Source organism: Lepidochelys olivacea (genome assembly GCF_965140295.1).
Source record: "Lepidochelys olivacea isolate rLepOli2 genome assembly, chromosome: 18".
In the NCBI taxonomy this organism is placed as follows: domain Eukaryota; kingdom Metazoa; phylum Chordata; order Testudines; family Cheloniidae; genus Lepidochelys; species Lepidochelys olivacea.
The window spans coordinates 20,596,403-20,613,797 of record NC_140428.1 but is presented as its reverse complement, the minus strand read 5'-3'; the positions used below and the strand labels follow the sequence as shown (position 1 = coordinate 20,613,797).

The 17,395-nt window shown below is 43.4% G+C and overlaps 1 protein-coding gene across 3 annotated transcripts in view; it reads right to left on the bottom strand.

Annotated features, from left to right (window-relative positions):
• RERE (arginine-glutamic acid dipeptide repeats) overlaps positions 1-10,125 on the bottom strand; it is a 401,924-nt gene extending 391,799 nt beyond the window's left edge. For all 3 annotated transcript variants that reach the window (XM_084652065.1, XM_084652067.1, XM_084652068.1), the window contains exon 1: positions 10,018-10,125. The gene's annotated coding sequence lies outside the window, so the exon portion shown is untranslated. The remainder of the gene's footprint in view (positions 1-10,017) is intronic.
• Positions 10,126-17,395: the final 7,270 nt, after the last annotated feature.

The window sequence follows — 17,395 nt, the reverse complement described above, 5'->3', positions numbered from 1 at the left end:
ATCTATACTACGCACCTTTTATCACGCCACTAAAAGATGCACAGTGTAGCCTCTGTCAGTTGGCAGAAGAGAGAGCTCTCCCACTGACAAAAAACTTCTACCCCCAACAAGCAGCAGTAGCTTTGTCCGCAGAAGAGCTTTCCTGCCAACAAAGCACTGTTCACCCTGGTGCTTTTCATCAGCAAAATTTTTGTCATTGGGGGGTGGTGGGTTTTTTTTTCACACCTCTGAATGACTTTGTCATTCAGTTTCCACTGTAGACAAAGCCTCAGTGAAAGCAATATTCCTGTTGTTATTGCTGCCTGCTGTGTGCTCCATAATATCTGTGAAACAAAGGGAGAAAAGTTTCCGCCACGGTGGGGGGTTAAGGCGGATCGCCTGTCAGCCAATTTTGAGGAGCCAGACACCAGGCCAAGAAGAAGAGCACATCAAGGGGCTCTGCGTCTCTGTGAGGCTTTGAAAACCAGTTTCAGCAATGAGCCAGATTAATGTGACACTTATCTGTGTTGTTCCTTACCAAACTGTCCCTCCATTGCATTTTCTCCCCCATAAACTCCTCCTCCAACAACCACAGTGAATGAACGGTGAATGAATAAAGAGCCTTTTCTCCTCAATCAGTTAAGTTTTATTATGCGCACACACACACACACACACAGAGACAGCAAAGAAAAATAAGATAACCTGGGGCAAAAGGGCTGATAACACTGTCGGGGCAGAAACAAGGAAAGCTTGCTTAGAGCTGCATTGCAACAACAATCAAAGTTGTGGGAATGGGCGCCTTCTGGTCCTTGTACCCTCCCCTGGTGTTGAGGGCAAAGGGATACCAAACTCCCATCCACCCCACCTCATACGATGTTTGAGGGAGGAGGATGTAGAACTGGGCAATGATGGCAGCAGGTTCAGCACAGGCTGCAGAGGGACTCCAGCATCCAACAGCCTTTCTTGAACCTCAACCGGATGCCTCAACATGTCTGACTGCTCATTCATAATCCACAGCATCTCTTCCTGCATGGCACGCACTTGTTCTCTGCATGCTCTCCTATCCTCCATGTCCAAGTTCTCGGACAGTGTAATCCTCCATGGTCTAAGCTCAGTCTTGTCACTCTTGGAGATGTGCTTTAACTCATTTAATGTGTCCTCCCGAGTCTTCTTTTTCCACCTTCTAATCTGGGAAAGTCTCTGTCCCGGTGTGAAGGATGCGCCGATGGACAAGGTCTCAGCTGCAAGGAATGCAAAGCACAAGGGTAGCATTGACGGTGGTTTCTGGCGCAAGGTGTTTTTGTTTTTTAATAAAAAAAACATCCCTTAATACTCTTCACTGCAAGCCACAACGTAATCACAACCACTGGCTATTGCAAGAGTCAGTTTGCTGCTCCAGCCGTGGTGAGTACGGCCATGAGGCATGGGCGAGAGGCCTTGTGCTGCTGCTTTTTTAAAGACATCCTTGGGACCACAGGTTGGAACTTAAGAAAAGCCCCCTTTTCCCTAGCAACCTGGATAGTGCTGGAGGACAGGAACCAGTGTAAAGCCTCCCAAAAGGTTTGCTTTTTACAAAAGCAGCACCAGGTTGGGGGGAGGGGAGACAAACAGGAAGCCACCACACACCACACTTTTTTCCCCAGTGCTGCCTGCAATACACAGTGATCCCTTCCAACTACAACCACGGCAATTTGGGAAAGCATGGTTGTGTGACCAAGATTTCACCAAACAGGGGACGGATTAGTTGTTGAATTGTTTGTGGTTTAAGGGCTTGCATTCAAAACTTCCCCCATTTCTCCTACGTGACATAACTCTCCTTAGGGTAACAGAGGTGGCAAGGGAGATGCTGCAAGCGTCTGGGTACAGACCTGGTCCTGGTGTTGCAATGATGCCAGCAGAGTTAATACTGGAGTGGCACAAGAAAGTGTCTACCGTGGTGGATGAAATAAGGCAGCCCTTCCCAGAAACCTTCTGCAAAGGATTGCAGAGTACCTCCATTAAAGCTTCCTCAAGATTTCTATGGAAGATTCCCGGGCCATACCCATGCACATAAACAATCGTTTTCGGAGAGCACCCTCTGCACAGCTGGAGTGGCCACCAACACCTACTTTTCTGTTCAGATTAAACATAAAAAAATAATAGCATGTAACCCCGACAGTGGTTTGTTTGTTTGTTTTTATTGGAAGTGTGTACTCACTAGGGGTGCCTTCTCCAGCATCACGCTCCACTGCCAGCGGTCCTATGCAGGGATGTGCTCCAGGGTTAAAAACAATTCTTGGCCGTCACGGAGAATGGACCCTCCATTTGCCTACCTCACAGTCTTCTCCACCTCCTCTTCCTCGTCAACAATGTCCTCCTTGTTGTTGCTCGAGGTCATCCGGGGCTCCTGGGAGGTCTCCAGGGAGCCTTTCGGGGTTGCGGTGGGGTCACCGCTGAGAATTGCATGCAGCTCCTCATAAAAGCGGCATGTCTGTGGGGCAGAACCAGAACGACTGTTTGCCTCCCTTGTCTTCTGGTATACTTGCTGAATCTCCTTTATTTTCACACAGCACTGCTGCCTGTCCCTGGTGTACCCCTTCTCCCTCATGCCCCATGCAATCTTGGCATAGATATCAGTGTTTCTTCTGCAGGATTGGAACTCAGCCTACACAGACTCTCCTCCCCACACATCACCTCCTGTATATTCCATGCTGGAGCACGTTTGCGGCCTTGAGTCTCCATGATCAGCTGTGTTGGCGAGCTCTCCATGCTGATCAAACAGGAAATGAAAATTCAGAAGTTCCCAGAAGAGTGGCTGTTTCCTGGGTACCTGGCTGACGTGCAGTGGAGTTGAAAATGCTCTCCTGAGCAGTCACAGTGGAGCATCGTGGGACACCTTGGGGAGGCCAATTCATGACATTGCAGTGTCTATGCTATCCCCATGTTGACCAGTGGATGTCAAATCAAGTGCTATGCCTCTCACGGAGGTGGATTACAGAAGTCAACTTTACAGGCCACTTCGGTCAGCAGAAGGGACTCGGTAGTGTAGACACATATATTATTAGATCGATTTAACACAGTTTATGTCCACCTAAGTTTGTAGTGTAAACCAGGCCTTAGTTAAGCAGTTTCTCTTGTTCACTGGGTAAAAACACACCCAACAGGGGAAAGAAAAAACATATTTATAAAAAAAAAAAAATAGGAAACTATGACTGTCAAAAACAATTGGTAGGAAACTCAGGGTCAGGTGTAATACCTGAAATTCCTTTCAACTGCACTGTTTTTAAACTGACTGGATTTCAAGTTGACAGTATTCATTTAATACAGCCTGAGGAACTAAGCACTTTGAATATTCAGCAGGAGTTGTATACTCTATAATAGGCCAAAATTTGATTTGTGACATTCTAATCTCAATACCATTGTGATAAATAGGACAACAGAACCTCTGGACATTTTGTATGCCGATGTACTGTTAACAAAAAATAAAATTAAAATATAAAGTGAGGTTCATACCCAGGTTACTTCCGTGCTTTTTCACTATAAAATCTGAGATTTTTTTTCCCCCGCTTACTTCAAGCTTTAAGTCAACAGGCATAGAAAACTAACCATTTAGTAGGATACCTGCTGCTCCCATTAAATTTCTAGTAATTATTTTTAGATTACCCACATCCAAAAGTGATTTTAAAGCAATCTTGATAGACGTGCTTACCAAATGCAGGCAGCACTCACGTTATACTACATTTTAAGAGTTTCACTTTCAAGAGAAGTATAACGTCAGCATGCTGAAAGATTGACAAAGCCACCAACAGTTGCTATATGGCACATTTCAAGCAGACATTTCAAAGAGTTTCATAAAGGAGGGCATTGTTATCCCCATTTTAAACAGAGGAAAAACTGATGCAAGTCACCACCTAAGCTAAGACTATAGCTTTACTTTTCTCTTTGTCAACCTACTACTCTGTGTATTCAATTAACTAAATAGTTATATTTAGACATTCAGCTGAAATGGGATCTTTCAACTAATATTTTAGCTTGTCTTTTACTCAGTTGTCTGCAATCCCTTCAACATGTTTCTAATGCAGAAGAAATTGTCCCAGTACTCTTGTGTTTTCTCCCTTGCTTATACATCAGCCTCTTTGAAGGGAAAAGTTGGACATAACTACCAGCATTATAAAAGCTTGCTTAAAATGCTGCTGGCAAACCAATATAAGAAGCAAAATTCTTCATTGTGGTTCCTGCTCCACACATCTTCCCCTCCAAAAAGGGGCTTATTTTATTTCCTACCAACGTATTAGCAACATCCTCATATTCATCTTCCCCAAAACCTCCTAACCAAAACTACTCCTCAACCGTTATTAGTGATGCCATCCTGGCAGCTAGTTTCCAATTATTCCATTGGACAGACATCATTATTGGACTGTAAACCTTATTTCAAGCTGAACTGAACAAACAAAACAAATATCAAACAAGTAGTATTTGATGTGAACAACAGAATTCTGTTCTGTTTTTTCTTCCAACACTTAAGAATCCTATGATGTTGGGAAGTAGCATTATTTCCATCGTATTTTCCCCTCTTTAAAGAAAGCCTACTTTATTTTGTTATTTTAAAAGGGATACTTATCAAGCAGTTTAAACTCAACGTTTAGATTTAAGACTATGTACAAAATCAAGTATGAACAGAAGCACTCATTTGTTGTCCTTTAAATATTTTAAGGACATCATTTGTTTGGACTTAAACATTTCCCTCTGCAACCCAGACAACTGCTCCATGCTTGTACAGCTGAACCAGAAAGCAAAAATTTTTAAGAAGTTAGTCAGTCTATTGTCCAAACTAAGAAAAATGCACCAAATGAATAGCATAACAGATGAAAAACAATTAATAGGTTTTAAGGCTATCCAAGCTAACCTCCTGCATAAGAGAGACCATGGGACTACCTTGAATAAATTATTGCTTCCAGTCCAACAGTTGTGCTTGAGCTAAAGCATATCTTTTAGAAAGACATCCAAACTAGATTTAAAGTTTCCCGTAATGGACAATCTGCCACAATCCTTGATAAGCTGCTCCAATGGTTAATTACGCTCAAGGATAAATATTTTACTCATTTTACATATACTTACTTTAAAAAAATATTTTGGTTTTAATAATCTACTGTACTATTAGAAGCACATAAGGAGAATTGGGTTTCAATTTAAAATTATCGTGACAAGATAATAATGAACAGGTTTCATACTGTAATACCAGAGAAGTTAATATACAGAAATCAAATCAAGAGTTTGGTTGATTTAAAATAAGGGGATCTTATAATGATTAAGACCCCGCACATCCAGTGGAGATTTGTGTAGGTGCAGGTGTCTTCCCACATAGCTGTCATTGCAGGATCTAAGCCTACCCACCAAGTACTTTTTCTCTGCTGAAAATCTGATGGTTGAATTTTTATTTTTTTTTTTGAGTACTGTATTTATATGCTAACATCACAGATAAAATTTAAGTGTGTGTTACCGAAGCTCAGTGTCCTTTAAAGATGAAGTCTATGAATTCAAAGCCACCCCTAGGCAAACTTATCTTATCAGCTGAGCTGTTAATAGGTTAACACAGGTTCTGCTGTGCCATTAGGCAGCCAATAAGGCAATCTTGCAAAATTCTACTTGCCCAATTGCCCAAGGCAAGTATTTATTTATTTATTAAAAAGAAAAGGAGTACTTGTGGCACCTTAGAGACTAACCAATTTATTAGAGCATAAGCTTTTGTGAGCTACAGCTCACTTCATCAGATGCTGTAGCTCACGAAAGCTTATGCTCTAATAAATTGGTTAGTCTCTAAGGTGCCACAAGTCCTCCTTTTCTTTTTGCGAATACAGACTAACACGGCTGTTACTCTGAAACCATTTATTTATTAAATTATTAAAGTTACCTCTCAATCTGCACACACCCCTGTATCGCAAGGATGGACAAATGCATTTTGGGCCCAGGATGCGAAGTTTACACACACTGATGATTAATACAACTATTAATACTACAGCTAATGCTGACGTAGCAAGGAACATGGCATTTACAGTTATTGAGCAGAACTGAAATCAGGAAAAATCATTAAGAATCACGTTTTATCCTGTAATGCAGCATTTAGAAAACCTTCCCCCTCCCCCCACCCTTTGCTCCAGAAAAAGGACCAAACAGCCCCCATCCTGCAATCAGATCTGTGGGGACACATTTCTGCACCTGTGCAGAACCCCAGTGAAGCCAGTGGAACTCCGCTTCGGTGCAAAGGGGTCCAGATGAATAAATCCAATTACAGGATTGGTGCCTAAGGCAGGTTTGCCTCTCCTAGCTGCAGTCACCATTTCAGCTTACAGAATAGTAATGCTTCACACTTTTATCTTTCAGCCAGGGATCTCAAAGGCCTTGCGTGCATTAAGAAGGTCAGAGAAGTCTCCCTCTATTACTCTAACACCAGCAAAGCTCCATATAGAAAGTGCTGAAGCATTAGAAAGCCATTGGCAGTTTTTCTATTATGTCATGTAGACATGCTTTGAGCTGAGTTAGATAAGGCAACAATAAATGTCCCTGTGGCTGGTCTACACTAGTGTTCCCCCTGTTGTTACGGATGCTGGAGTTGCACTTGTGATAAAACAACATGGGAAATGTCCCTGAAAATTCTCCGTCCAGATGCAGCCACCATATTTTACAAAGCTGAGAAAACAGGCGCTGAGAAAACAGGCACTGAGGGGGAAAGTGATTTGGCCAAGGTTACACACAGCAGGTCAGTGCCAAAGTCAAAAACATTATGTGGGAGTCTTGACTCTAGTTCCCTGCTCTAACCATGACACTATTTACCCTTGTACTCCATAAACGTATGACAGGAGTGCCTGCATACCCTCAAATGTCTTCTCACAGGATCCAATATATTGTGATCACTCCTTCCCTTCCAACTTCTGCACACCACAAAGCCATCAGACATTGGAAGGCACTGGTGAGTCATTTGAGGATTTACCACCCCCAATCTGAAGTTGCTAAGTGGCAAACCCTGCCCTACTTTGGCAGCCTCAGACCACACCTGTAACTAATCCATTTACAAATGCCATTGTAAAATAAAAAGACATTCAACAAGCTACACAAATCCAGTTTAGAATAGAGAGAGGAAATATAATGTAAAACATTTGTCAGCCCGTAGATCACCTTTAAATATCATCACAGCATCCTCACTCGCTTCTATCCCCTTCACTGTATTAACCTTAAACATGGTCTTTAACACCAAAATATTCTCACTCAATAGCAATCTCTTCTACTCTCTCCACCCCCACCCCTGCACAAAAGAAAAATCTTAATCACAAATAAAACAAATCCAGAGGGAAAAAAGCATCTTGCCCTGGAAAATTTTTCTAAGGTAGAAGGGAGGGAGAAGAGGGTGAAAGGAAGTAGCCCATAGGCTGGGAATGTAAAGTGCACTATACCATCTTTACACAGTCACGAACAAACAAAAAAAGAAACAGCAGCAGAAGCCAGCCCTGGGAAGGGGAGGAGGGAAGAAGAGGCTGAACGTTTTGATGTCCTTTAGTTTCCGATTTACTCTTTCGCCTTTGCAAGGTTACAGAAAGGCCATCCAGGAGGTGGGGGGGAGGAACCGGGTAGAAAATGCTGTCCTGATCCTCCACTGCTCAAAAGAAAAGAAGGAAACAAGAGGCTGTGTTTGTGTGCAAGTATAGTCCCAAATATGGGAGAGTGTATGAGAAAGAACAATGAGCTCCCAGGCTGGGCATTGTGTGTGTGTCTCTACCTCCCTTTCTTCCCTCCAGTCCTCACCAACTAACAACAACAGATCTGTAAAGCTGCTATCCACCCAAGCCTGGCCATTAAAATCAACCCCAGTTTGTAATTTACAGGGCAAACACAGGGAGCAAAGCCAAGGCATGCAATATTTACCCACTGATGTTTTTATTTATTTTTTACACAAATCCATTTTCCCTTCTCCTCTTCCCCACCACCCTGGGTTGCCTGCCTCTGAAAGGAAGTTGTGTACACAAAACATAAAAACGTTTCTTGCAACATTAAAACTGAGAAAGCTCCAGCATATTACACATTAAACTGAACATGTAGCATATCTGAGAGACGTGTAACATGTCTGTATTTTACAACCTACCACATTTTCCCTCTGAGTAAATATATTTCCTTTATAAAATTTAAAAAAAAATCTATTTGAATCTGCCATTTCATGTTTCTTTCAAAACAAAGTGTTCCTAGTCAAATGTAACACTAATATCAAAGAACCAGATTCTGATCTCATTTACACTGATGTAAACCCAAAATAATTTCACTGTGGCAAATCTGAACTCAGAAGGTAGTCCAATGAGTACATAAAATCTTGTGAGCCTCTAATTTCTAAGAACTTTACAGTTTCCAAGAAAAGAGTCAGTGTAAGAAGTCAGTTAATCAAAAATAACTGCAACCAGTGTACAAAAATAAATCTGAGGAAAGAGACACTTCAACAATGAATCACATTGTTTTCTTCCCAGCAACTTCTTGAACAGCCAGTCCCAGAAATGAAACCTGTAATGCTGTCTACCTCCCACACTGCTTTTCTGTTTAGGTTTGTGTCTCTCTCTTTCTAAAGAGAAAAAAAATACTTCCCACGCAACTAAAAATGTTACAACTAAACCCACTTGCATCCGCATCAAAATTTTGATTTTGCAATTTGTTATAGTCCCCAAAGACACATGAAAAGCAAAAAGAAAAGGAGTACTTGTGGCACCTTCGAGACTAACCAATTTATTTGAGCATGAGCTTTCGTGAGCTACAGCTCACTTCATCGGATGCATACCGTGGAAACTGCAGCAGACTTTATATACACACAGAGAATATGAAACAATACCTCCTCCCACCCCACTGTCCTACTGGTAATAGCTTATCTAAAGTGATCATCAGGTTGGGCCATTTCCAGCACAAATCCACGTTTTCTCACCCTCCACCCCCCCACACAAATTCACTCTCCTGCTGGTGATAGCCCATCCAAAGAGACTCTTTAATTTATAAAAAGAAAAGGAGTACTTGTGGCACCTTAGAGACTAACCAATTTATTTGAGCATGAGCTTTCGTGAGCTACAGCTCACTTTGTAGCTCACGAAAGCTCATGCTCAAATAAATTGGTTAGTCTCTAAGGTGCCACAAGTACTCCTTTTCTTTTTGCGAATACAGACTAACACGGCTGTTACTCTGAAACCTTTAATTTATAAAAATGCGTTGGTTTTTTTTTTTAAACACTTCCAACTTCCCCACACCTGGAAGGTTCCCTCCTCCAACAACCCTCATCAGACTAATGGAGCCAAGACATTTAGTGGCAACAAATATAATTCAGACAGACTCTCCTCAAACAAGAGCTGCGAGGAGGAAGTAATCTAGTCAGACACTTTACCTTTCGATGCTACATTCAGGTTAAATAGAACTCTCTCTCTCCCCACACTCCCAGCCAAACCTCTGACATGCTTTCAAGATGTTCACAGGTTGAAGCATCCTTTTTTCCCCCTTCTCTAACTCATACAGCCCCAGCAACTGGCAGCAAAAACAACAATCCAGCCAGGCACTGATCGAGCAGGAGGAGGGAGAAAGGAACCAGGCAAGTTGGACACTTTACCGTCCCTTAAATTGCAGGCACACTAACTCCCCTGCTTCTCCTCCTACCACCCCACTCCTGCAAGAGGTTCACAGTGGCCTCCTACATCAAGCCCCCAATCCCGCTTCACGCAACAATCATCAAATCTCACAAGTTCACCCAAACGCTCAAGGGGAGAAAGAAGCAGCAGACAAGTTAGAGAGGCCTCACCTGACCCCTTAACTACATGCAGATAAATAAACGAAAAAACAGAACAAAACGAAACCCTGGATCCCCCCCCCCCAACACAGCGATACAAACAACCTCACAAATGCACCCGGTCTATTCAAAAGAAGCCGCCTTCTCCATCAACCCCCCCCACACACACACACACACCCACACCTCTCTCTGCCCCACCTATTAACCCCCCAACACCCAACAAGGGGGGGGGAGCAGCAGCAGGCAAGTTAGGGACTTACCTTCCCCCTGGGGCGCTACACCATCAGCGGGTGTTTCTGGGCTGCCAGGCAGGCTCTGGGCAGAAGTGGGGGGAGAAGGAAGGAGAGGAGGCGGAATGGGGGGGCTGCGGAGCCGGGGCTCAGCGCGGGCACGGCGCGGGGGGGGAGACAGAAAGCGGCCGCGGGGGGGGCGCGGGGGGGGCTCGGGTCCTTCAGCAGCAGGAGCCCAGGGGCATGGCCGCGGAGGGCTGGGCGGACAATGGGCGGCGGCGGCAGGAGGCGGTGACTGAAGGGCCCCAGCCAGCGGGGTGGGTGCGCGGGGGGAGGCTCCGCGAGCGTCTGGGGGGGGGGGCAGCGGGGGACGGGGGGGGCAGCCGGGCTCTGCCTCCTCCTTCCTGCTCACACACCGAATCGGCACCCAGCCAGGCCGGACCCACACGCCAGTATCCGGCCTTCTGATTGGATCAGGCCCAGGACCCCATGACCCGGCAGGAGGCTGGGACCAATCAGGGGAATGGATGGAAGTGATTTAAAAGAAAGGGAGGAAAGGGGTGGGGGGGAAGCCTGGGAGAAGCGAGCTTGGGGGGGTGTCTGTCCGCCGAGGCTCGTAGCGGGCCCGAGCCCGGGGGATTCTGCTCGGGCTGCTGAGCCGGGGCTCGGAGGCTTGTTCCCTTCCCGCTGCTCCAGCCCCCGGGGAAGGGAGTCGCACGAGGGGCGACCCTTCCCCCGCCAAATCAGCGCTGAAGGGAAGAGTGGGGCTACCCCCCCCCCGTGCGCGCCCTGCCCTCCGCCTGGCTGGCAGGACCCCCGCTGCACGGCCACAGACACCGGCCCTGGCTCTGGCCTGGAGGGTTGGCCCCCCAACACACGAACACACCTCATCCCGGAGGGTCCCCCCAAAGGACACCTCCCACGTGAAGGGACCCCCCTCACCTCACACACCCATACCGCTCCTGGGGAGGGTCCCCCACAACTCTTCCTCCCCACACACACTCCTGGCCTGCCCCCCACCTCCACCCCATGCTTATGCACATCTGTCTCTAGACTCCCCTGCATGTACATATGCCCAGAGGGACCCCCACTCACACACATACCCCTGATCTAGAGGACCCCCTAATGCATATGCAGACCGGTGCTGTGTCTGGCCCAGGGACCCCTTGCACTTGTCTGCAGGTATGTACACAATCTGGACTTGTCTAGTTTCTTGATATAATTTTCAAATGGCAGTGCCACCCCCATGATATGGGCAGACCACCTCGATTCTCCACCAAAAAAAAAAATGGGTGACGGGCAGGAGAAATACAGGGAGCAGCTTGTTTAAAGGGGACACTGCACTTCAATGTCTTGCAGAACTCTACCTTGGTGTTGCATTGCCTGACCCTTTACATGATTCCTCTTTGAAAAACCTATCATTAGATACAGCTCGTCCAACTTGTGGCACAAATCAAGAGCTGCCCTTTAAAATAATGGTTCGGTTGTTATACAGTAACAGCAGTGGGTGCCAGGAACACACATTATACAGTTTCCCTTGTATCAAGAAGTAAGTGTAAAATATAAATATAAACATACAAGTGACCCAAATATCTTTTACAATGATAAAACAAGCAAGGCTTTCCAGAATCTGGAAGAGACAGAGAGCAGAATCTGACCTGATCTTTTCTTGGACCAGTCTTAATGTGCCATTTAGTATTCCTACTCTAGTTGATGGGCATTTCAGAAATGCTTAAGACGGACAGTTTTTTTAAACAATCATATTAAAAATGCTTTTTATGCCAGGCATAGTGAGGCATGACTTTGTTAAACCATATCTAAAATATATTTTGACAAAACTGTGATTATACTCTGTCCCTACTGGCTCATGTAACAGTGTTTGCATGATACCTGTTTTTCAAGTTCCCTAACACAGGAAACTAGTAGGTGTGGGCTCTGAAAAACTAAAGGTGTCATATCTCATTCAGTTGTAAGAGGTGATGAAAAGACATGGCTTGTTTTAGAATTTTCAAAGTATTTCACTCTTACATTGATGGATTTGACAGTATGTATCTGAGGTGTGCTTAATCTCAGGGACGGAGGGGGTTAATCCATGCTCTGCATGCGATTAGGTTTGCTGTTTTTCCATTTTCTCTCTCCAGAATGCTTTCCAAGTTCTAATGGAGTTTTAAATCTATGCTCACATATAGGTTTCCCATGTTGGCACATATATGCACTTATAAATGAGGGATGGAAAGGTGATATTAGGCAGGTGTTTCTGATAACTAACCTTGTTTCTTATAGTCTTACTGAGAATGACACCACTTTGTGAACACTGAGTTCAGCTAAACTCAAATTGCTGAAACCTGGAAATAAAGAGTGAGTAATGCAGACAAAAGTTCTGAAAACTAGGAAATATGGAGCTGAGGTACATATCTGCACAACCTTAACTCTGCCTGCTGGAGCTGGCAATCACTACTGGGAATTATCTGCCTACCGTGCCACCTGTGTTCACAGTGTTCGATGGAAGGATTAATTGGAGAAACTTGGCAGAGCAGTGATTGAGATATGAGATCCGCAGGTTCCAGCCTTCCCCTCCACACATTCCCCAGTATGTGATCAAAGGAAAGGTGCACATAGACCTTGAGAGATCCAGGATGCCTCATTTCAGCACTGAGTTCTGTAGTTTGAGGCTATAGCAGCACAGTGCACCAGCGTTACAGATCTAGCTGTGCTTTAGACCTCTTTTAGTCCTTCTACAGTGCTCCTCTCTGGGGAGAAATTTCACGCCCTTCGCTCCTCTGAGTGAAACCTCATGCTCTGACCACTGAAACTGGGTCTCTATGCTATAGCCCCCCCTTTACAAACCATGTTAACCCAACGCGCCCAACTGATAGGCTTCTTAAGCCCTTCTCCTCCAGGAACCCGTGAAAGCAGCTGATTAAAGTGACTCAGAAACAGCTTCTTCAAAACGAAATGTTATTTGTTCACCCAAAGGTACACAGCACGTAAAGTAAAGGGGAAAAAATAAATAAAGACCTATATACATATTTCCCTTTACCTAAAACTTAATTTTTCCTTGCAAGCTTTAGTAAATTCCATTCAGCCCAGTTACCTCCATCTCTGGATTGAGGGAGAGCACCTGACGGTTGCAGTTTGTGTCTGTCTCTGCCTGAGGCTCATCTGTAGCTGCTGCTAGCAACTCACTCAATCCCCTTCTTCCCTAAACCAGCATCATTAATTGATATTCCCCTTGATCCTCAGGTGTGGGAAGAGTATACCTTGCCAGCTTGGTTGGAGCCAAGCAGAGGCATTCCCCAAGTAATAGGTTTCCCATTGTTTTTTCAATAACCCTTGATCTTCTCTGAATTGAAAGTTATTTCTGACCTTTTCATTTCCTATTTATTTCCCCCAACAGCCTCCTCAGATGTAAGCCCTTGCAGACAGGCAAGATAATATCAAGCAGATAAACTGAGGTGCCTATGATATAACAAAATAATATACAACTCCCTGATTCTCCATCCATGGTTAGTGTTAGATGAAATCTTGTGGGTAAGGGTGAAGGGATTGTAAAATTTAGTGTGGTAGGGATTACTTCTGTGGAGCAGGCTTAGTATTTGACTGTGGGGAGCACCTGTTCAGTACACAAATTATGCCTTACCAAAGATAAGTTGTTGGACTGTGTTCTATGGTGTTCATGTGCCCTATTCCTTGGGTGTTCCGCATTATTTGTGAGGTCCTTGAGCTGTATGCATGCGAAGACATCACTCAAAGAGGGCAGAGTTAAGGGTGCATACTTAACTTTGTATTTACTAGTTTTCAGAAGTTTAATTTTGCTATACCTTCTTCACTCTTTATTTCCTAGTTTTCAGCAGTTTGAGTTTAGCTGAACTCAGTGTTCTGAAAGGATAATAGGTACCACAAAGCACCCTTAGTTCTGCATTAATGAAGGTTTGGGGATATTTAATTTCCTTGTTTTAAGAAGATTATATATAATTTCTCAGTATCTCCCATACCAGAGCCCAGCTATCCTCCTCCACCGCCTCGTGATCTTTGGCAGTCATTACCCTGGCTACAGAATGTGCTGGCTGCATGTTAGTCCCTTCACTGCCTCTCTATGGTCACCTTATCTCCTGTCTCTCTACCTATCCAGCACAGCTTCCTACATGGGCAGGGGGAGAACCAAGCCAAACAAACAAGAACTTTAGATTTTGTAAAATATTGTTTATTGGAGAGCTGTATTTAAAGGAACTTCTTGATCAGATTACCCCAAATATTGACCACTAACACAAGCCAACACCCCTGTGAGGCACAGCAAATTTCAGACAAGCTGAGTAACTGCAGATTTTAGAGCACATAGAAAAATCAATCTTTAAACAGATAGCAATGCCTATTGTTAACTTACAGTAGAACTAGTGCTTCCCTACAACAACAAAACACTAACCTGAGCTTAGCTCCCCTCCATTCTCACCACAAGGCCTCTCCTATCCTCATCAACATATGTAGAAGTTCACACCCTCCCCCCCTCCTTTTTATCCAGGGTGGTAACCATTCACACATGCAACAGGTGTCAGCAGCTTTATGCAGAATTCTAGACACCTGCTGGCAGAGTGAGTCATCAGAAAGGGCTTGCCACCTTGTTAAACTTTATTTTTTTCCATTAACTTAAGGTCAAAAGTTGTTTAGGCCCATCTATTGTACATGTGGTTTTTGGTGATGATCAGGAGTTGTGAATCTAAGTCTCTTTGGAGAGCGATTTTAGTAGCTAGAGAGGGCAGGAGCTAGAATAGCCCTACCTCTATCCCTACATAGCATTTTACTTCTGTGCACAAATCTCTAAAGCTGAACAAAAGATGGCAGTAATAATTAATATCTGAATTCAGCACAGCTCCACAGTCTGACCCATGTGGATCAGTTTGTAGTATTGGGGCCATAGAAATAGACATGGGTCTTCCCCAGAAAGTTTACAGTGAAGTCTAATACAAAGAATTCCCTCTTATACACAGATGAGTACCTTACATTACAGGGACCCTTGGTAGTAGAGGTGGGCAAGAAATGGTTTTCCCATCCTGCAAGAGTTTGAGGTTTCAAAAATTTTCTTATCCAAAATCTGGACAAAAAGTTGAAGTCTCATAAGCTTTCCCAAATCCATAATCGGAGGGGAGGAGTATGAATCAGGTAAATCAAAATATTTTGTTTTGATAATTTCAAAATATTTCATTGTAATTTTGATTGTGATTTTTTAAACGTACATATTAAGTAAAATTTTGAAACAAATAATTTTGAACTGAAAAAATTAAACTTTTAATTAAAAAAATTAATGGGGAGATTTGTAGAAACAGACGCTTTTCCATTAACAGTTTTGGTTTCAACAAATTGGCATTTTCCAAAGTGACAACAAACCATTTTGCTGGAAAATTATGGACCATCTCTACTTGGTAGTTCCAGCTACCAAATTTAGATTTTGTTTGAAAGGCTTCACAAAAATCTGACTACACATGCTAATATTTAACCATAAAGTCAGGAAGCTTTTAAATCAAACATTTGTGATCCAAACAATGCACTGCCTGCTAGCAAAAGAAACAAAGTGAAACTGAAAATAAAAACTAAACAACAAATGAAAACGAACAAAAAATAGGATTGGTGAGTGAACGTCTCTCTTCACTGTTGACACTGAATGAAGTGTGAAAAGTAAAATTAATCTTTTATAATTTGGTTATAATAAATAGAATACTAATGTGTTTATGATGATGACAGTGTCCCTGATAAGTAAATTCATTTGATCTTCTGCTTTACAATGATCACAAGTATTCTAGCACTCTAGTTAGACCTTGATCCTACAAACATTCACATGAGTAACTTTACTTCCAGGAGTAGTCCAATTTACCTTCAGCAGGATTAAGCCCAGGAATAAAGTTAAGAATCTGTGTGTTTGCAGGTTTGGGGCCTTAGTTTGCAAACTCAGACTCTGTGTTAATAAAATGCAGTAGTTTGATTACATGTCTGTAAGCCTAACACAATGTGTTTCCACTCATATTTGTGCGTATGGGACCCGATATGGCATTCCTTCTGCATGCAAATTTCCCATTAACTTCAGTGGGCGGTTTGTGTGTGTGTGAAGAATGCGAGACTGTATAGTTATGTATATTTGTTTATATTCTCTATCACATCAGTACATTTATACTTGGAAGATATAAATACTGCTAAAGCAATCCAAATATATTCCAGAAAGCTTATTCAGATCTGTTCTTCTGATGGATTTACAAATTAGAATTTTACCTTAAACCTTAGAAGACTACCTAAGGCTGGCATGGCTGGTTTTTGTGCTTCCGCCTGTCTAGATCGGAGGAAATATGTTTGATCTTAAATTAGATAATTTCAACGGTAAAAGCTATTTTATGACTGTACTGAGGTTGTACCATGTATTAAAAAATTGGTAAGTTGAGTCCTGTTCTCATAAGAACATAGGACTGGAAGGGATCTCCTGAGCTGAGTCCAGTCTCCTGCTATCACAGACAACCCCGTCATATAATCCCTTTAATAAATTACCAAGCTCCATGTTCTTCGGTAATAATTTTAAAAAAGCAGTACATAGCAATATAAACATTCCTGATCTATCTTCAATAAGTGCTAAGCTGTTAAGGTAAACAAAAATTTCCCCAGGTCCATCAGGAAGCTTTAGCTTGCATTGAGGTCCTGATCCAGCAAAGCATTTAGGCACATGCTACCTGTACATTTGAGCACATAAGTAGTTCATAGAACAATTCATATGCCTAAAGTTAAGCATGCACTTAAGTGCTTTGCTGGATCAAATATTGGTACAGTATAGACTCGTAGCATCATATATTAAGGCTGAAAAGGGACCTTAAGGGTCATCTACCTAATCCTCCTAAGCTGAGGTAGGAATTAAGTATACCTAGACTGTATATTATCACACAGTTAAGTGCCACTCTTCTGCACTGGTGAGAATGTTGTCACAATAGCAGAACTCTCCGAACTGGTGCACTCTGCAACTCTTAGATGTCATTGGGGGTATGTCTCCCCAGCAAAGAAAAGCCCACAGCTGGCCCATGTGAGCTGACTCTGGTTGTGGTGCTGTTTCACTGCTGTGTAGACTTCCAGACTTGGGCTGGAGATGGAGCTTTGGGACCTTTCCACCTTGCAGGGTCCTAGAGCCTGGGCTCCAGCCCAAGCTCAGACGTCTGCACAGCAGTGAAACAGCCCCACAGCCGGAGTCAGCTGGCACAGGCCTCTAGTTGCTGTGTAGACATACCCTTAATTACAAAAGATAACAGGAAGGTACCACTGCCATGAATAGAGAAAACTGGCTATTTAACTTTAACTTTAGCCACAGAATGTGGGCCGGTGAAATAAATCATGTGGCCGTAAAGAAAGAGTCACACATTCCTTTCCAGGATCTTGGAAATTG